The sequence below is a fragment of the Vulpes vulpes genome, chromosome 11 (genome assembly GCF_048418805.1).
Source record: "Vulpes vulpes isolate BD-2025 chromosome 11, VulVul3, whole genome shotgun sequence".
In the NCBI taxonomy this organism is placed as follows: Eukaryota; Metazoa; Chordata; class Mammalia; order Carnivora; family Canidae; genus Vulpes; species Vulpes vulpes.
This window is the reverse complement of record NC_132790.1, coordinates 48,010,443-48,032,723: the sequence shown is the minus strand read 5'-3', so window position 1 is coordinate 48,032,723 and position 22,281 is coordinate 48,010,443. Positions and strand designations below refer to the sequence as shown.

At 35.4% G+C, this 22,281-nt stretch overlaps 1 protein-coding gene across 5 annotated transcripts in view; it reads right to left on the bottom strand.

The window, feature by feature from the left end:
• The window catches only part of CNTN5 (contactin 5), a 1,288,935-nt gene that overhangs the window by 789,370 nt on the left and 477,284 nt on the right, over positions 1–22,281 (bottom strand). Inside the window, exons 1-2 of one of the 5 annotated variants that reach the window (XM_072726268.1) lie at positions 2,432–2,500; positions 1,848–1,903 (exon numbers count right to left, since the gene is read on the bottom strand). The exons of the other annotated variants lie outside the window; for them this stretch is intronic. The gene's annotated coding sequence lies outside the window, so the exon portion shown is untranslated. Of the gene's footprint in view, positions 1–1,847; positions 1,904–2,431; positions 2,501–22,281 lie in introns of those variants that run through there. 5 annotated transcript variants of the gene reach the window in all.

Here is a 22,281-nt window from a genome sequence, read left to right as displayed (position 1 = left end):
ATATTCAAAGTGATATATTCAATTTGCAAGATACAAAATTGGTGTAGAATTCTCTACACCAATTGAGGCAGTAGAAAGAGAAATCAAGGAATCAACCTTATTAACAAATGCATCAAATATAATAATATACCTAGGAATAAACCTAACCAATGTGGTGAAAGACCTATACTCTGAAAACATTATAGTTTTATAACATAGATGAAAGAAATTAAAGATGACACAAAGAAATGAAAACACATTCCATGGTTATGGATTTGAAGAGTAAATATTGTTAAAATATGTATACTTCCAAAATAATCTACACATGTAATGCAGTCCCTGTTGAACACCAATAGCATTTTCCATAGAACTAGAAAACAAATGTGTATGGAACTACAAAAGACCTCAAATAGTGAAAGCAATCTTGAAAACCAAAGCAAAGCTGGACATAACACAATCCCAGTGTTCAAATCGTATTACAAACATGTAGTGATCAAGAAAATATGGTACTGGTACCAAAAATAACACATAGATCAATAGAACAAAATAGAAAACTCAGAAAAAACCCGTAATATATGGCCAATTAATCTTTGACAAAACAGGAAAGACTATCCAATAGGAAAAAGACAGTAAACTGGACAGCTACATGCAAAAAAAAAAAAAAAAAAGGAACTGGACCATTTTCTTAGACCATACACAAAAATAAATTCAAAATGGATTAAAAACCTAAATGTGATATTGAAACCATAAAAACACTAGAAGAAAGCACAGGTAGTAACTTCTCTGTTCAGCCATAGCAAATTTTTTTCTAGATAGATTGCCTGTGGCAAGGGAAACCAAAACAAAAATAAGCTATTGTAACTACATCAAAATGAAAAGCTTCTGCACAGTAAAGGAAACAATTAACAAAACTAAAAGGTAACCCATGGAATGGGAGAAGATATTTGCAAATGACATATCTGATAAAAAGTTAGTGTCCAAAATATATAAAGAAGTTTATAGAATTCAATACCCAAAAACAAATAATCCAGCTAATAATTAGACAGAAGACACAAATAGACTTTTCTCTAAAGAAGATGTCCATCTGTCCAGATGGTCAGATTCATGAAAAGTTGTTTATCATCAGCTACCATCAGGAAATTGCAAATCAAAATTACAATGCGATGTCACCTCACACCTGTCAGAATGACTAAAATCAATAACACAAGAAACAACATGTGTTAATGAGAATGTGAAGAAAAAGGAACCCTCGTGCACTGATGTGGCAACGCAAACAGGTACAGCCACTCTAGAAAACAGTATGGAATTTTTTCCAGAAGTTTAAAATAGAACAATTCCAAGAACTAGCAATTGCACTACTGGGTATTTGCCCAAAGTATGAAAAACAGTAATTCAAAGAGATACATGCACCCCAATGTTTACTGCAGTCAAGATGTGGAAGCAGCCAAAGTGTTCACTGATTGCTGGATGGATAAAGAAATGTGTGTGTGTGTGTGTGTGTGTGTGTATACATATATATATACATATATATATACATATATATATACATATATATATACATATATATATATTAGAATGTTATTCATCCATAAAAAAGAATGAAATCTTGCCATTTGCAAGGACATGTATGAAGCTAGATGGTATAATGCTCAGCAAAATAAGTCTGTTATAGTAAGCAAATAGCATATGATTTCATTCATAGGTGGAATTTAAGAAACCTAACAACCAAGAAAAGGAGAATGAGGGGGGTGAGGAGATGAGGCAAATCAAGAAACAGACTCTTATTAGAGTTTAAAAAACTGCTTATTGCTAGAGGGGAATGGGGTGAGATTATGGGTTAAATAGGTGATGGGAATTAAGGAACATACTTGTTGTGGTGAGCACCCAGCGATCTATGAAACTGTTGAATCGCTATATTGTACACCTGAAATTAAGACAACACTGTATGTTAACTAATTGAAACTATTATAAAAACTTAAAAAGTTAAAATGGACAAGGAGCCTACATAACATTTTCCCAAAGAACACATATAGGTAAGCAATATATACATGAGAAAATACTCAACATCACTAACCATCAAGGAAATACAAATCATAACCATAGTGAAGTATCATCTCATACCAGTTAGAATGACTATTATAGAAAAGACAAGAGATAAAAAGTACTGGTGAGGATGTGGAGGAAGGGGAACACTTGTACACTGTTGGTGGGAATGTAAATGGATGCAGCCACTGTGGAAAATAGTGTGGAGATTCCTCAAAAATTAAAAATTGACCTATCATATGATCCGGCAATTCCACTTATGCATGTATAGTATAAGGAAACAAAATCAATACCTTGAAGAGATACAAGTACTCCTGTGTTCATTACCACATTATTTACAACAGCTGAGACATGCAAACAACTGAAGTATCCACAAATGGGTAAATGGAACAGGAAAATTTGCTCTCACCTTTTACTCTCTCTCCCATTTGTGACAAAACGAATGAACTCTGAGAGCACTATACTAAGTGAAATTAATCTGAAAGAGAAAGACAAATACTTCATGACTTCATTTATAAATAGAATCTAAAAAACCCTGAACTACAGAAATAGAGAATAGATTGGTTGTTGCCAGAGGTGAGGAAGGTAGATACAGGCAATCAGAAGTTACGAAATTCCGGTTATAGGGTAAATAAATTCTGGGGACGTAATGTACAGCATGGTGAGCACAGCTAAGCATACTCTATTGGATATTTGAAAGTTTCTAAGGCAGTAACTCTAAAAAGTTCTCATCACTTAAAAAAATGTAACCCTGTGAGGTGATGGATGTTAAATAAACATGGTGGTAATCATTCCACAATATATACATATACCAAATCTTTACGCAGTGTACCCTAAACTGATGCAATGTTATATATCAAGTATATCTCAATAAAACGGAGAAAAGGTCATTGCCAACAAAAAGAAGAATGAAAAATATGTCAAATAAATATCAGGACTGATATTGACTTAACTTTTTCATCAGGGATTATTAATTTGTTGCTAGAATAAAAATCTTTATGTCAACATCTGTAAGGATTTGATATGACAATATTCATACTAAGTAGGTTTACAATTTTTTTTTTTTAAATTCAAGAGAGACAAGAATCACTAGGTAGTAGTCCAAGTTCAAATTTTGGAATATTGAGTGTTACTATCTTAGTAGAAACAGAATTGAAAGCAGAATTGGAAATTTTTAGATGTCATATTATTGACCAAAAACATCTTCTATCTGATAAAATGCTTTTGATAGGGAAGGAAGGCAGAGAGTCAATACTGCTATAAGCCAACAAGGGAATTTATTGGCGTGTATGATTGCAAAGATCAGAAGTAGGATTCGCTTTAACCATGGCACCATCAGAAGTTTGGTATACCAGTCAAAGCTCCATCCTTGGCTCTACTCACTTTAACATGTCAGTTTCATCCTAAAATTAGTTCCCCTGATAACAACAAAAAAATATGGCTGCAATCATTTTTCATCTCATACACTATAATGTCTACAGTAAGAAAAATCATATTTCTTTCACCTACCTGCAAGGAGAAAAGAAACTTTTTTTTTCTCCAGAAGCCCTAAAAACTCCTGAAACTTCATTGTTTCCTACTGTATTATGGTATTCATTCTTAAGCCCATTATTGGAGACAGGGTATGAAGCACAGTGGGTAGCTTCAGAAATCAGAGCCTACATTTATATCTTTGGAAAAAGAGTCAAGCTTACACAGATCTCACATCTGACTACTGTGGAGGGGAAGTTTGCTAAAGGAAAATCTATGAAAAGTGGATAATGTTGCTAGCTAGAAGGAGAGCCATAGTAGTGAACATGAGACTTAAGAAAAATTACTTGATTAGAATAAAGAAAATTAAGAAACAACTGCCATAACTGAGACTCAAGATTATAAAAGTTTTGACCAAGATTATAAAAGCTGGAGTAATCAAGAGATAAACAGATACAGGAGGACTAAAACTATAACAACAAATGGGAGACTGACTCTACCCTGAATTGCAATAATATTCTAAGAGTTATGAAAAGCAAAGGCAGCAGATTTTTTATGTATTGTACCTCATTATAGAAATTGATCCTGTTTAGAGGGCACAGTCTTAAGAAGAACTAGAGAAAAGGAACAAAAATATCAAAATGGCATGGAAAATGCGACCTACTATTTCTTCATTCTAAATCTAGTATGGCTGTGTTGAGGACCTATTAGGTAAAAATAGCCAGGTTGATGAACCTGAATGCACAGTAGCTAGCAATGTAGAAAATGAAATCTTTGGTCAAAATCAACTCTAGGAAAATTTTTCAGATGACTAGAGTTCAATTGCCTTTGAAACAATTTGGAACACACTCTGAACTTGCCTCACCTTTTCACTATAGTTATAATGGAACAGGCAGGTGCATCCCACTTTTTACAGCTGTGTGAAGAAATCTCCAATTTCAAACAATGAATATTTAGTTGATTTACTTCCAAGTTCACAATCTCAAGGTTATATGGCATGTTGGGTTATATGCATGTTATTCTAACTCTTCTAGGATATTTTAGGTTTTGGTTATTTGTTCTCTCCTTCTTCATTGGCTAGTTTTGTATTCACACACTGGCTCATGTCATTATGTTTTCTTTGAGTGCTAAGGTTAAACTCTTTCTGAGTTTTGCTACTACTACATTCATGGAGAAAAAGAGTAATTTCTATTGGTATTCACTATTTTTTTCCTTGCATCCAACTACAATCATGTTTCCTCTTAACAGCTAGAATTTCCATGACAGTGTTCCCTTGTATCTTTTCAGAAATGGATTCTGACCCATCTTCCCTGAATATCTAACTCAGTTTCTTTTTTACCTCCATGTTTTATAACTCCAGTTATTTTGATTAAATGAATTAATGTAACAAAGCATTTTTAAAAATTTTTTATCAAAATGTTTTAATCCCCCCTAGTTTTCTCTATTCTATTTTTAGAAAATGTATAGGTTCATTAAAGATAACCAATTTCCATAAAATTTACTTGACCACATCAAGTTGATACCTTCCTATCTGAAATTGTTATACTTTTCTATAGTGAGTTTCTAATTATTGGTATTCTTACTTTTTTTGAGTGCTTATATGTGCCATGATCTGTGTAAAGTATTTTATAACTGTTTTCTTTTTCATTTTTATGTTTGTGAGGTCGATACCACTAATGTTCACATTTACACATAAGTAAATTGAACTCCATGAAGGTAAAATACCTAAAATCAATTAGGAAGTGTTGGAATCTATCTTTGAATTCTAGCCTACAAACCTGATATATTTAATCACTGTATTTTGCTTCTTTGTTTTCTTCTTTTACTTGTGATTAGCAGGGTCTAAATTTAGGGCTCTTGTTTTGAGTTCAGACAAGACAAATATGCATTAAACTCCATATTGATAAACTCCATTGATAAGCAAGATGTATTTTCAATACATCTAGTCTCAGTTATCTGTGATATTTTTCTAACAACTTCATAGAGAGTTTTGCAAATCCATCAGTCAAATATCTCATCTGGAATATCCTGTATTCATGAACATGAGGATGCAGAATGTGTTTAATGCTTGCATTTTAAGTCCTCTGACTCTTATTAGTCAGCCATTAGTTGAATCTGTAGAACTATCTTTATGTCTCTGCAAATGCTAACTCATTCCCTGTCCCTGTATACCTCATAGGGAACCTCCATTGAGTAAGATATGATTGTCGAAGCTGGATTTCTTCTTTAAAGACATATAATGAACTTTTAATGTATAAAGTAAAATACTAATTATTAGGAATGAGAAGTTGAAAACAATGACTTTTCTCCTTTGATTTATTGGAAGCCAAATCCCACCTTTTATACACTTGTGACCACTTCTTAAAAATCATTTCTATGAATTCCTAGTCTATTATGCATTCCTTAAATGTTAATCCTCACGGAATTTGGCCTTAGTCATCTTTTTTTTTATCTCAAAAAATAGCTGTGTGTACATTTCTGTTGTGATTTAATAAGCATATACAAATAATACCTGACAATGAAATCTCTATCTCAGTCTATTTGTAGTCTAATATACCAAATAGTTTACAAAACATTTATGCTTAAACATACTACAGACATTTCAAGCTAACATATCTAAAGGAAAATTCTTGTTCTCTCTCACATTATTCTTCCTCCTCATGCATTCTCCATCTCAGTAAATGGAGATTTAGTCCACAGTATCCCTCAATCCAGTAAAACTAAACAACTTCCTCCTCCTCTTCTAAGACTTTATTTATTTAACACTAACCACTTACTGACCACCCAGGTGCCCCTAAACTCATTCTGCTTTTTCATTCTCCTAATCTAGTCACCAAATCCTTTCAGTTTTATCTTCTTATTCTCTCTCATCTCTCCCTTCACACTTCTTACTACTAAATATCAAGCCTGTGTTACTTCTTTCCTACATTGGTACATTATCTTTTTCATCATTTTCCAGAATTAAAATACTATCCCTTCTCCAAATCATCTTTCACCCTACTGTCAGAATGCTGTTTCTAAGGATTAATTGAGTAGCTTTACTGCTCGAAATCCTTCATTTTCTTCAAGACAAAACATAAACTTCATAGCATAATATAACACGGTCTTTATGTCCTGGCTATTATCTCTTTTCTCTAATGTGCTGCTAGGGGAATGAGACATACAGAATGTTTGCTAATTCCAGAAAACATCATATGTCATGAGATAAGAACATGGCAAATGGTTTTTTATAACATATATGGAACATACAAAGACATGATTCCAATAAATGATTTTTATATTATATCACATGTATGATCATTTTAATATATAAGAACATGAATAATCATTATATATTTTATTATCTCTATAAGATTTCAAGTTGCAAAATGTTTATATTTATACTAATTAGAATTAATTATAATCATACAATACAAGCAGTATCTGACATCTTTTTTAAATGTATGAAAAAATTATTAGGTATTTATTCTTTCACTCTTAAAAATAGGCTTTTATTTACACTTCGTATTCTCTAAGGTTGAGATGAATGTCATGGGAGAAGAAAAGACAAATATAAAACTCTGGCAAATTAAGTAACACCTTTACCTGGTGATGGAGGTGGAAACAGGCCCATCAACTCTGTTAACCTGCATTAGTTCAGCCATAAAAGAAAGTATATGACTTCACCATAGTCTTCTGTGGTAACCTAATTCTCACAAGCTATCTCAGGATAACAGATTGGAAACATTTGTATAAAACTTTCATTTTCCACAGACCTTTTTTTTTTTTTTTTTCCAGAATCGCTGAAGTGCTTTTCTTTAAGTTATTAAGTTACATCAGCTTTTTGGATTCTATTACCAGAAAGTAACAAGCTTTTCTTCATCTTTTAAAGTCAAGATCTAAAGAATGTTAGCGTATTGTGAAGCAATTATTTATTCCAATTAAGATAAAAGGTATACAGTTCAAGGGATTTAGTATTACCATTAAAAATGATAGACAAATGGATATATTTTAGGATTAAATCTATTTAAGTTCTATTAGTGTGATATAGCCTGGTGGGAGAGCAAGGGTTACTACAATTCCATTATTTTGGAGTTAAACCTTAAATAGTGAGCACACACATTCCTCTAAAGATTAAGAAGCATTTCCTTTCATACTTGATTTGCCACATGGAGTTGATTACTTCTAAATTTGATTAGACTCTTACAGAGTAAGCCTCATCAGTTCCAGGGGAGAACTCTAAAGCTTTGACTTTAATGCCTCAGAATGGTGCTACATGTAAATTAAGTTAATGTGTAGTCATCTCTATAGATTTGAATTCTCAGGAAAATAACGTCCTACAATATTTCTTTTTCCTGTAATAAGTGACCTGTAATAAATTTCCTAAAAGGAATCCATAACCAGCAATATCAGAATGAGCACAAAATTTAATGTTGTCATATACATCGTTTTTGAACTTTAGTATAGTTAGTAAATGCTATTGAAATCTTATGGAATTTAAATATTGCATTATAATCCATGATCACAATAATGAGAGGTATAAGTCAAATATAAGAAAAGTGAATCTTTTATCTCCATATTTGTTAAAACATATATAGGCCAAACATTTCTTCAGACTTCATTTCCTCAGAGAGAACTTCTCTGAATATCCCAATTACCCTCGTTTGTCATTTACCCTGCCTTAAACTTTTGTCAGCGCTTAGTTTTACTGATGATATATTATATATTAATTATTTTATTTTTAATCTCACTAGAATAAGATTTTGAGTTACTACGGTATGTCTAGTACTTTTCTCAATTGATATTTGTTAAGTGAATGTATAAATGCATGATAATATATGCCAATGAAGGGCCCTTTATTTGGAGTTAGACAACATTGGTTGGCGTGACTATTAATAATGGCAAAAGGTGAAGGACTATTGATAATAACCTTGTCTATAAAATAAAATATGAATGATGTCATTTACTAGGATTGTTGGTTGAACATATCAAATGAGCCCCAATGAAAGTACTGTATACAGTGTTTGAGTTTACTGATTGTTAGAAGTCATTGCTTTGACTTCTTTTTTTGAACCAGTTAAACTATCTTTAAATTTGATCACATTCTTTAAATCATTTTGTTTTCCAAAAGGAGGAGGCAAATTTAACTGCCTTAGGTATATTTATTTAATTCATATATCATCTACTATTTGACTAAACATATAAACAAAAAATAGACTGGGCAAGATTTAAAAATTGGACTCTGTCACATCTCTATAGCACTAATCACTTTCTTTAGAGGCATATATTTTCCAAAGATTTATAATATATGCATATATGTTATATTAAGTATCAAAAGAAAACAGAGAAATAGATTGTCGAGGTAGGTGTAAACATAGATTCCTGAGTAATGAAGAATGCTCTATCTATTTAGATACCTAAATACAAGAATGGAGGATTGGGGGTTAATGAGATATAGAGAAGAGAAAATTTATGTACTTATGAGTGTGATCACAAAACAGGTAGATCTTTGCTTTTTATAATAATGCTTATGAGAGAGAATTATTCAGAGAGTAGACTTTCCACAATGAATGAATATGACCCATCTCATAGGCATCAGCCAACTTAAATCTGTAGTCACCTTACCCCTATGTTTGCATGATGTGCACAAAAACAAAGTGACCATGGTGGTAGAGATTACCTGAGCCCAATAGGAATGAATGAGCCTCTCAACAAAGATGGTAGAGCTACTGTCACTGCTGTATGTAAGATTTGCCAACAAAAGAGACCAAAAATGGGCCTTCAATATGGCACAATTCTTTGAAGAGAGTAGGTCTCATGTTGGTTACATAGGACTTCTACCCTGGAAGGTACAAATATTTATCTTTAGCAGATTTAGTATTCATTCAGAATATAGATTTACCTTTTCTCCCTGGGGTGCCTCTACCTGAACCACCACCCAAAGGCTTACTAAGTACTTAACCTACTGATTCGTAATTCTGTATGACATTGCCTTAGACCAAAGGGCCTATTTTCTAAGAAAGTAGCTATTATCACAAGCATATGAATACAGAATACACTGATAATTGTATGTTCTTTATTAATGAGTTCACTGGGGGCAACTCTGCATGCTCTGTCTGGACCACTGAACCAGTATATGGGATGGCAGAAAACATGGCCTGGCAAAAGCAAGGCTACTGAAGTTTTACACCCCTCGAGAATAAAGGTCTGGGGTCACTCCAGTAGGAAAGCATAAAGACTAGCCAAAGTACTGGCTAAGAGTGAGGGAAATGTGGAAAAGCAATAGAATAGAGAGACAATGAATACTGATAGTGGTGTCAGGACAGAGCAGATAAAACAGCAGGGGCCGTAGCTTGCTTCACAGATTCTTATTCCTTAAGTATTTCAGATACTGAGGCAAGATAACACCTTGAAGTAGACCACAAATAACTGGATTTTACCTCTGCCCTCCCCTGCTCTGTTCAGAAAAGAAATGAGGGTATTGTCCTCATAATTATGGAGACTCCATATTATAGTATGAAAGCTAGATATGAAGAGCAATAGTGTATCGCTATGGTTCTAGAGTTGGAATATATCATTCTTCCCACATTCACCACTTCAGATCTTCCAGGCCTAATAAACAGCTTGTTGTAGCTGCCACTATAGTGATTTGATCTGTGTGGGATCTCACATACTTCTTTCAAAGAGTACAACTCCTTGACTCCTGCATTTTCTACCTAAGCGATTTCCTAAAGAGGACTCCATGGGACTCTGCTTGGTTTTCACATATGCACATCTTAAAAGTAGTCTTGGCTAATACCCAATGGAGCAATGCTTTATTAATGGGAGATGGGGAACCATGGTTAAGTTCTTCTGCCTTTCTCACCCCAACATAGTCAGGTCTCTATAAACTGAGAAGCAGTATATTTGAATTTTATAGGGGCATCCTAAGGGATTAAAAAAAAAACTATTTAGCAGTAACCAGCTCAAAATAATCTCTAAACTATTTTATTTTCCTGTCTCTCACTTCTATTCCCTGGGATTGCACTACCAAAAAACAAAAACAAACGAACAAAAATACAATAGCAATTAAACACTCTGCCAGAGACTGCTTTCTGGAGAACCCAGGCTAAGATAAAGATCTTTTTTGGATTGCAAGATATTTCTCAAGTAAGAGGAGAGCAATGAAAGTGTAAAGATGTAAAAAACAGTGAACAGAAATAGCACTGGGATTCTCTACTAAATGATTATGTATGGGCTTTATATTCAGAACAGCATTCTGCCTTTAAATAGATTATTGCTATTTTTCTTTTTTTTTCCATTTTATTTTTTATTTTTATTTTTTTAATAATAAATTTATTTTTTATTGATGTTCAATTTGCCAACATACAGAATAACACCCAGTGCTCATCCCGTCAAGTGCCCTCTCAGTGCCCGTCACCCATTCACCCCCACCCCTTGCCATTAGATGTATGTATATGTTTATGTATACAATGGAATATTAACCATTAGAAATGACAAATACCCACCATTTGCTTCAACGTGGATGGAACTGGAGGGTATTATGCTGAGTGAAATAAGTCAATCGGAGAAGGACAAACATTATATGGTCTCATTCATTTGTGGAATATAAATAATAGTGAAAGGGAATAGAAGGGAAGGGAGAAGAAATGGGTAGGAAATATCAGAAAGGGAGACAGAACATGAAGATTATTACTATTTTTCTAATTTTGTTAATTTATGTCATAATTTAAGACCCAAATACTAGGCATCTACACTATGCTTCTTCTGTTGACCAAAATCTGTGAATGATTGTCAAATTTAGCAACTATTTTTATAATAGTTTTGAAGAATAATTACCATAATTGGGTAACTTGTTATTTTTAAAAAACTATGAACATACTGAATATAATTTCCCAATACATTTTTTAAAAGAAAGCCTTATGGGGATCCCTGGGTGGCGCAGTGGTTTAGCGCCTGCCTTTGGCCGGGGGGCGCGATCCTGGAGACCCGGGATCGAATCCCACATCGGGCTCCTGTGCATGGAGGCTGCTTCTCCCTCTGCCTGTGTCTCTGCCTCTCTCTCTCTCTCTCTGTGTGACTATCATAAATAATAAAAAAAGAAAGCCTTATGAATTATTTTCTTGTGTAATCAATTATATTACTAAGTAAGAAATTTAAGTGAAAAAAATATGTCTGAACTCCGGGAGTGGATATGTACCGATATAACTAAAGATATAAATGCAGGGTAAATTTTGAAATGTAAGAGCAGGACAGTTATTTCAAGTCCCTCATGCCATAAAAAAATTTCTATCTTATTTTTTTAAGGTTTTTCTATTTTAAAATCAATCCCTCTTTCCTCTCTCACTTGCTCTGGCTCTTGCTCTTTGATCCCTTGTACTACCATGTTCTTTCGGGTAAAGGGTCTGCAGTAGAAATATGACAACACCAGAATCTTCCTAAATTCCTTCTGTGGTGGTATTATCTCTTGGCAGACTCCATGTTACAGAATGGATGTCTTGCGGCATAATTCATGAAAATATTACCTTAGTCGAATCTTCCTGTTAGAATAATACATGTCATAAAGTACGTATAGGTTCTACAATATTGTAGGAAATTCAAGTGGGAGCAAACTATCTCAGATGATAAATTTTCATTAGTCATAGGTGTCACTATTAGTAAATAAAGGAACATTGTGGTTTCCTAAAGCAGAAACCACGAGAGAGGAGGAAAAGTCAAGATATATATGACAAAATCAGATACTCTTAAGAGTAAGTCTGATGCTCTAAAATATTAGATTGTTCTCAAAATCGTTAGAGGGATACTATTTCATTGTTTTAACAGCTTCATTTTGTCATGTTTACATGCTTACACACCAGAATAAATAATGTTCTATTACATTGGAGAGTTGGTTTTTATTCAGTTACATGAGTCTTTCGAGTAATGAAAACTCACCTAAGCAACATTTAACCTACTTCTTGGCTGAGTTTCCTGTAGTTTAGCAACTAGCATACAAAGAATAGCTATTTGATTGGCACCCATGTGCCCCAACAAGAATATCTCTAAATTCAGAGAAATCCAAACAAAAAGAAAGTAGTTGGTTGTACCAATACATTAAAAAAAGAAAAAGGAAAATAAAATATATTTAGACAAAAGAGCAAATAAAATATTTTTTATCCTTGTCAAGTCATACAGTAGGCTTTTATGACTTTCTGCTCTTATATCATAAAGGCTATATCACATGGTATTCTGTTGAGATTTGCAAATGATGTTCTAACATTTTTAATTATTTTCTATAATAAAGCATTTTAGACTTTGAGTCTTCAGAAAAATGCTCATTTTCCCATTTTTTCAATATCTGTCAACTAATTCCCACACATTTATTTTGCTCATTACATTACTGATCATCCAGGGAGGAAAAAAAAAATCTTTCCAGAACAGCATTTAGCAATAATCAGGAGGTGTGGAGTTTTGGTAACATACTGTAGAGTTGCTCACCAATCTTGTTTCTTAGTTTTGTGCACACAGAGGGACTATATTTTCCACAATTATATGTAATTAAATTGATACCCTATGATTAGTTCTGAACAGTAGAATGTAGAGAGTAGAGTATACCCTATTTTGCCCAGGTCCCTAAAATTTCATTAAGAACTTTGGCTAGGAAATTGATCTCTTCTTTATGACCACAAGTAAAGGATTTCAGATGCCAAAGGCACACAGTAGAAAGATGACGGAGTCCAGAATGACTACTACATGAAAGGTTCTCAGGAAAGATTCCTCACTAGCATCAGATAGTCAAATTAGGAGCAAAAATTAAGAAATAACTTTTCATTTGGTTAATCCACTAAAACTTGAAAACTGCCCATTTTAGCAGCTCATGGTAAACGCCTTCATGATTTTAGAGTTAAATACAGTGATCCTGAGGTCAAATATAGTTATCAGATCTATACTACAGGGCAAGCTGATATGTATAAATCCTCATTTAACTTCAGTCATCTCAGATACATTCACCTAATGAAGCTCTATTGAACAGAAATGGGATATTCGACTCTGATAGATGAGTTCCACAAAAATCTGAACATGCAAACTATGGAAAATCATAATCCTTACTGGGACCTGAAACCCAGTTTCTTCTCTCATTTCCAACCAATCCAATAAATTACTTCTGTCTTCCACTGCCCCAGCTATTTGGAAAGTAGAGATACTGATTATTGTGAGAAAATTTACTTAAAAAATATATTTTAGGGATCCCTGGGTGGCGCAGCGGTTTGGCGCCTGCCTTTGGCCCGGGGCGCGATCCTGGAGATCCGGGATCGAGTCCCGCGTCGGGCTCCCGGTGCATGGAGCCTGCTTCTCCCTCTGCCTGTGTCTCTGCCTCTCTCTCACTGTGTTCCTATCATAAATAAATTAAAAAAAAATTTTTTTTTAAAATATATATATTATTTATTTGACAAAGAGAACCAGAGAACACAAGTGGAGGGAGCAATGGAGCGGGAGGGAGAAGCAGGCTCCCCCACAGATGCAAGGCTGGATCCCAGGATCCCGGGATCATGGCCTGAGCAGAAGGCATCTGCTTATCCAGCTGAGCCACCCAGGTGCCCCAAGTGCTATTTTTAACAGTCAGTATGAGGATACACTAAAAATATTGGTGATATACTTAAAACAAGCTATATATTTTTTGCATTTAAAAAAGGAAAGCAATTAGGTATTCTGGAGAAAGTGTAGAGATAGCATACAAGAAAGTTACAAAAAACATATTTGAAGAAGGTAAAATACGTAATGATTACAAAAATTGATGGAGTTTAGAAAGAATATATTTAACTGAAATGCTGTGAATATCATACATAGAATGATAGGAATAGAAACATTTGGTGTATAAGAAAAAATCTTAGTACACTACTTGTTCAGCAGTAAAGTTAATAAATACACACATACATACAAATAAATATCTCCTGTAAATATTCTTTTTCACTTTTTAGAATTAACCTATAACACTCAGAAGACTAAAATATTACCAGAGCATAGGTGTTTTTAACCTGGATAATGTGGAAGTAAAGATATAACTGCAAAAGCTGGGAAGTAAAAGGGAGGAGTAGAAATAGAGATAAGAATAGTATTGCTACTATCTTCATACTTATATAAAGATGAATCAAATGATTCTGGATAATTAACAAGCTAATAGTTGTAAGGAGAAGTTGATAGGTTATTGGAAATAATGTAAGGGGTTCATAGCTTCATCTTTCATTGCTAAGAGTCAATAGACAATGTCTAGAATTAATGCAAGAAATACTGGCATAGGTTATGCTATTAAACATTATTTAAGTAGCCAAGAAGAGAAAACAAATGCTTATATATGTTTATTTCCCAGTATAGGGAAATTTGACAACAGATTTCTGTTATATATTATTGCATTTGGTACTTATTTTTTTAATTGCATGCTTTACTTTTTTCTTTTTTAAACAAGACTTAGTAATGACAAGAGAAGAGAAAAAAGAAGACTTAAAGAAAACTCTAGTTATAAGAAAGTACTGACTCACAAGCAGGCTGCCAGACAAGACCAAACGTGGCACATGTAGAAATCTCCAACTAACCTCTGAGTGTAGAAGGAAACCCAGGTGGATAGGTAATCTGTGTGGGGAGATCCTCTCCCACTTTTGCATGACATTTGAGTGAGCTCTGGTGGTTGATGGATAAATAGAAGAGCAAACTTCTTTAAACTCTAATTTACTAAAAGTTGCCTATTCTTGTAAGAGGCTAGTTTTAGAGAGGCAGTAGGCAAATTTTCATAAGAGCCAAGGAATATCCTGGTTAGAAAGAGATTAGACATTCTGGAAGTTTCATGTTATAGATTTTGTTTTCATGATGTTTGGAGATTATCCAAGTAATGTCTACCAGAAAGAAGTCATTAAAGACCTCAAAGGAAACAACAACAACAATATAAGGGAAGAAAAAGAAATCTTCAGGAGGATGCTTTTCACAAAGAATCACATTCCTCTTTCGAAAGCATAGACACTTATTTTATGAATTCTTCTACAGGGACACCTAGATTCTCAAATTTTGGTGAATATTCACCTTATCCTTATAGTAATCCAACAATTATTGACTGATAAGATCTTGGCATCTGATAATGAACATCTTCTCTGTGGTACTTTTTTTTTTTTTTGCAAGTGTATGTTACATGAAATTACTTCTCACTATGTAGAGACCATGAATAGAGATGGCTCCTTGGAGTTCTGTAATTTCTCTTTGTTGAATAAGTTACCATACTGGATATTTTTTTCCCTCTGATGGTCTTCATGTTCTCACTTACATCCCACTCTTTCATTAATCCATCAATATTTGCTATATAGACACTTCACCTTAGTACATAGTGGATATACAGCAGGAACATTCAACTTTCCATTAGAGCATGCAGAACCAAAATAAGTGTCTTTTCTATATGCCAGACCTAAGAAGAAATGAAGTACTTTCTTGATTTTCTTGCTGTCAATATCTCCTCTGCTACTATTTTCACTTTAATGTGGCCACCTCACGTTGTTGTTGTGTGTTTATTAAGGCTGACTATCCCAAGAATTCCAGATTGAAAAACCAACACAGATCTTTGCCTTTGATTTCTCTGAACTTATTCAAGGATTCTCTAATGTATCCCCAGTCTATAAGACTTTCTTCACATCACTTTACAGCCAATGAAGAATTGTTTTTAAGTATATTCTCTGTAGAGTAAAAACACAGTTCTGTGTATCCTATTCTTTCTCCATTCTATAATTTTTAAATTCTGCACTCTGAGTTTCAAAGATCTCTACTAATGATCAAAGTAATGGTTTTGAAATGAAAGTAACTCAAAAAATAAATCAACTGCCCATTTTTTGCATTGGAAAGTCATAGTTTTTAAGACTTGTTTTGAAAATCAGTTTTTTTAACTTTTTATTATGAATGAGTTATTTTGTGTTCATATATTCCAATTTTACACATAGTTAACAGAATAAAAGCAACATCATTTCAGTTTACAGTAAATAACAAAAAAGACAAAAATTTGATATAGTTTCAATATAAGACAAATCATTTGGTCTAGACTTCTGAAATGATGACAATGGTAATTTTTAAAAATACTATTAACTGAATTGGGCTCATGCAAACCAGAGTGTCCAAATGAACTATAGGAACAAAACAAAACGCTCCCTAAAAATATGATGCAATAACAATAAACTTTCGGGGAAACACTAGACAGTAGTTGCAATCAGCAATGGAATAACAGAACACAAAATACTTATATTAATTACAAGACTACGATATAAGAATTGGGGGTAAAACAATTTGTGTAAGTATTAGCTCACTATTACAAAGGGAAAAAGAATATTTATAGTTTTCTTCAAATAAGTAAATGAAAAATGATTGTTATTGTCTACTATGGATAAGTACAGTCAATTTTCCATTGATCAAAACTCCATAATTTTAAAGTACAAAGAGAGAATACAGTGAGGAATTTCATGGCTATATAATTGTCCAGAGCATAATTTAGGACAGGATCTCATTTTTTGGGAGGGGGGGTAGGATTATTTCTTTTTCAAATTTATTTCAATCGTTATGATTACACAAAGAAAAAAAATCTCAGTTATTGCTAGTTTTTTCTCAATTGATTAAGGTTTTTTAGAAAGCTAACAAATTGGGGGATCCCTGGGTGGCTCAGCGGTTTAGCGCCTGCCTATGGCCCAGGGCGCGATCCTAGAGTCCTGGCATGGAGTCCCGCGTCGGGCTCCTGTGCGTGGAGCCTGCTTCTCCCTCTGCCTGTGTCTCTGCCTCTCTCTCTCTCTCTCTCTATGTCTATCATAAATACACAAAATCTTAAAAAGAAAAAAAAGACTAACAAATTTCATTTTTTAGAACAGCTTTAGGTTCTCAGAAAAGTTGAGTAGAAAGTACAGGAAGTTCCCCGTTTTGCCCCGTGTTCCTATGCATCCAAAAGCTCTCACAGCACGGTGGTGTGTCAGTCATAGTTGGTGAAGCGACGTGAACAAACTATCACCCAAAGTCCATAATATATATTATGGTTCACTTTTGGTGTGATACACTCTATGAATTTTGACAAATCCACAATGGCATGTGTCTACGATTATAATCATAGTAGCACACAGAATACTGTCACTGCCCTAAGAGTCCTCTGCTCTTTCTGCTCATACTTTCCACCCTCTAACTGCTGGCGACCATCGGTCTTTTTGTCATCGCCGTAGTCTTGCCTTTTCCAGAACGCACATAGTCAGGACCATACAGTGTGTAGCCTTTTCAAGCTCATTTCTTCCACTTAGTAATGTGCATCTAAAATCCCTTCAAGTCTTCAAGTGGTCTGATGGCTGATTCTATCTTATTTCGCTGTTTTCAAGGTAGTCCACATCCTTTTACTCTCTTTGGCTCCGCTGGAGTCGGGGACGAGGTGTGCAGGTACCGCCCCGGCGCTCTGCGCTCACCGTCCCCGCATGAATGTGGCCCCACAGTTCCTCCGATTCGCAGGTTTCTCTGGTTTCTGGAAGCTTCCAGTGAATCCCCGTGCTGCCGGGTCCTGCGGAGCCGCCCTCGGTGTCTGTCCCCTCGATCCTGAGCACGTTCCAGGTCTCGGTGAGGTCCGCGGGAGCAGCCGCTGGCACGAGTGCAGGGCAAGGTCCTGTACCGGGCACAGGGCCGCGGGGAGCTTCAGCTCCGGAGGAACCTTGACCGCACACGTGTCCCTTGCGCTTTCTTCCTCAGCGGACGTGACGCCTGGGCCCCGCGCCCCCGCTGCACCTGCCGGGGCCTCGGGCCAGGGGGCCTGGGCGGGGGGCGGCCTGGGGGCGGGGGTGGGACGGGGGGGGCCTGGGGGCGGCCTGGGGGCGGGGTGAGGGCGGGGGGAGCGGGGGAGGGGCGGCCTGGGGGCGGGGGGAGGGCGGGGGGGAGCGGCGGGGGGGCGGCCTGGCGGCGGGGGCGGCCGCCGTGCTGATTCGGCCTCGCCCCCTGAAGCCCCTGCCCTGACTGGGCTGCTAGGACTCGTCTGTGCATGTACCTGCCGGAGGGAAGTGTGGCCTCTCCTGGCCTCCGTGAGCCGCGCAGGACGCCGTGTAACACCCGCGCACCGCGTGAGTGAACACAGCCTTTCAACTCATTTTGGTCACACCAAGAAGCACCGTTCCTGGACGGTGTTGAGAGTCTCCTTAGTCCTCCAAAGTGGCAGTGCCGTTCTCCCTTCCCACTAGCAATTAATGAGAATCCTGTTCGTTTACTTTTTTTTTTTTTTTTTTTTGGTCAGCATTTTGGTGTCTGCAGTATTTTCTTTTCTGACGTCCTAATAGTTGTGTGGTGGTACCTTATTATTGTTTTAATTTGCGATTCCTCGATAACATAAAATGCTGAACATCTTTTCACATGCTTCCTTGCCGTCTACACAGCATTTTCAGTGAAGTGTCTGTTCAGGTCTGCTCATTTTTTAATTGTGTTGTGTATTTTCTTATTATTGAGTTGTCAGAGTTCATTTTACATTTTATTTTTATTTATTTTTTTTTAATTTTTATTTACTTATGATAGTCACACAGTGAGAGAGAGAGAGAGGCAGAGACACAGGCAGAGGGAGAAGCAGGCTCCATGCACCGGGAGCCCGACGTGGGATTCGATCCCGGGTCTCCAAGCTAAACCGCTGCGCCACCCAGGGATCCCGATTTTACATTTTAGATAATAGTAATTTATCATATATGTCTTTTACAATTTTTATCTCAATCTTTGGCTTGCCTTCTCATTTTGACATTGTCCTTTGCAAAGTTTGATTTTAATGAAGTCCAACCTGTCAACTATTTTTTTTTTAATTTTAATGAATAATCCCTTTGGTATTGTATCTCAAATTTCATCTTCATACCCAATGTCATCTAGTTTTTCTCCTATGTTATCTTGTAATGGTTTTAGAGATTTACATCTTACATTCAGATCAATAATACTAACAAAGAAAAGTAACACACTAAAGTCACAATCCCTATACTAAAGTAATTCTTTAGGTCATTATCAAGGGCAGAAAAGTAGGGGAAATGGAGAGACATTGGTCATAGAGTATCAACTTTCAGTTATGTAAGATGAATAAATTCTAGAGATCTAATGTACAGCATGTGACTATAACCGATAAAATTGCAATGTATACTGAATTTTGCTAAGAGTGTAGATCTTAGGTCCTCTCACCCCAAGAAAATAAAAATAAAAAAACAAGGAAAGTGTAAGAAGATATATGTTAACTAACTTGACTGTAGTAATCATTTTGTTACAACCATATGTATATACCCATGTCATGTTATATACCTTAAATATATACAAGTTTTTTATTGGAAAAGAAAGTGACTCTTATGGCTTTCTGAAACATACATTTACATATATCAGTTAATAGTTATTACAAAGTCACACAATAGATTCTAAATTATGTTGAGGGTTGAAAAGATAACGTTAAAGGGCTACTTATAATTTCTTTATCATTTAAAAAAATAGAATTGTTTTGTTTCTCTTTGTGACTTTAAAATGTGTAGCTTTGTGAGAAACTAAGAAACTTTTTATTAAAAGTGGTATTTCTATTAATATGCTTATTTATATATTTAATAGGCATAATTTCCTTTTATATAATTTTCATAAGATCTAAAAGAAAAGGAAAGCTACAGTGTAATAATTCATGTTTAAATTGAATTTTACATAATTAATTTTCATAACAATAATTCATATTTGAATTAAATTTTACCTAATTTTCAGTTCACATGGAAATTAACAGTACTTTTATTGGCTTTTTATTCCTCTTAAAGTCTTCCAATTTGCCTTGTATCTTTCATGTAATCACCTAGAATTTTGGACTAAAGCTATGATCTTAAGAAATTAAAAATCAATTAAATGAGATACAATCCAAGCTAGAAGTCCTAACGACGAGGCTTGACGAGGTGGAAGAACGAGTGAGTGACATAGAAGACAAGCTGATGGCAAAGAGGGAAACTGAGGAAAAAAGAGACAGGCAATTAAAAGACCATGAGGATAGATTAAGGGAAATAAATGACAGCCTGAGGAAGAAAAACCTACGTTTAATTGGGGTTCCCGAGGGCGCCGAAAGGGACAGAGGGCCAGAATATGTATTTGAACAAATCCTAGCTGAAAACTTTCCGAATCTGGGAAGGGAAAGAGGCATTCAGATCCAGGAAATAGAGAGATCCCCCCCTAAAATCAACAAAACCCGATCAACACCTCGACATTTAATAGTGAAGCTTGCAAATTCCAAAGATAAGGAGAAGATCCTTAAAGCAGCAAGAGAAAAAAAGTCCCTGACTTTTATGGGGAGGAATATTAGGGTAACAGCAGACCTCTCCACAGAGACCTGGCAGGCCAGAAAGGGCTGGCAGGATATATTCAGGGTCCTAAATGAGAAGAACATGCAACCAAGAATACTCTATCCAGCAAGGCTTTCATTCAAAATGGAAGGAGAGATAAAGAGCTTCCAAGACAGGCAGGAACTGAAAGAATATGTAACCTCCAAACCAGCTCTGCAAGAAATTTTAAGGGGGACTCTTAAAACTCCCCTTTAAGAAGAAGTTCAGTGGAACAATCCACAAAAACAAGGACTGAATAGATATGACGACACTAAACTCATATCTATCAATAGTAACTCTGAACGTGAATGGGCTTAATGACCCCATCAAAAGGCGCAGGGTTTCAGACTGGATTAAAAAGCAGGACCCATCTATTTGCTGTCTACAAGAGACTCATTTTAGACAGAAGGACACCTACAACCTGAAAATAAAAGGTTGGAGAACCATTTACCATTCAAATGGTCCTCAAAAGAAAGCAGGGGTAGCCATCCTTATATCAGATAAATTAAAATTTACCCTGAAGACTATAGTGAGAGATGAAGAGGGACACTATCTCATACTCAAAGGATCTATCCAACAAGAAGACTTAACAATTCTCAATATATATGCCCCAAATGTGGGAGCTGCCAAATATTTAAACCAATTAATAACCAAACTGAAGAAATACTTTGATAATAATACACTTATACTTGGTGATTTCAATCTAGCTCTTTCTATACTAGATAGGTCTTCTAAGCACAACATATCCAAAGAAACGAGAGCTTTAAATGATACACTGGACCAGATGGATTTCACAGATATCTACAGAACTTTACATCCAAACTCAACTGAATACACATTCTTCTCAAGTGCACATGGAACTTTCTCCAGAATAGACCACATACTGGGTCACAAATCGGGTCTGAACCGATACCAAAAGATCGGGATAGTCCCCTGTATATTCTCAGACCATAATGCCTTGAAATTAGAACTTAATCACAACAAGAAGTTTGGAAGGACCACAAACACATGGAGGTTAAGGACCATCCTGCTAAAAGATGAAAAGGTCAACCAGGAAATTAAGGAAGAATTGAGAAGATTCATGGAAACTAATGAGAATGAAGATACAACCGTTCAAAATCTTTGGGACGCAGCAAAAGCAGTCCTGAGGGGGAAATACATCGCAATACAAGCATCCATTCAAAAACTGGAAAGAACTCAAATTCAAAAGCTCACCTTACACATAAAGGAACTAGAGAAAAAGCAACAAATGGACCCCACCCCCAGCAGAAGAAGACAGTTAATTAAAATTCGAGCAGAACTAAATGATATCGAGACCAAAAGAACTGTGGAACAGATCAACAGAACCAGGAGTTGGTTCTTTGAAAGAATTAATAAGATAGATAAACCATTAGCGAACCTTATTAAAAAGAAGAGAGAGAAGACTCAAATTAATAAAATCATGAATGAGAAAGGAGAGATCACTACCAACACCAAGGAAATACAA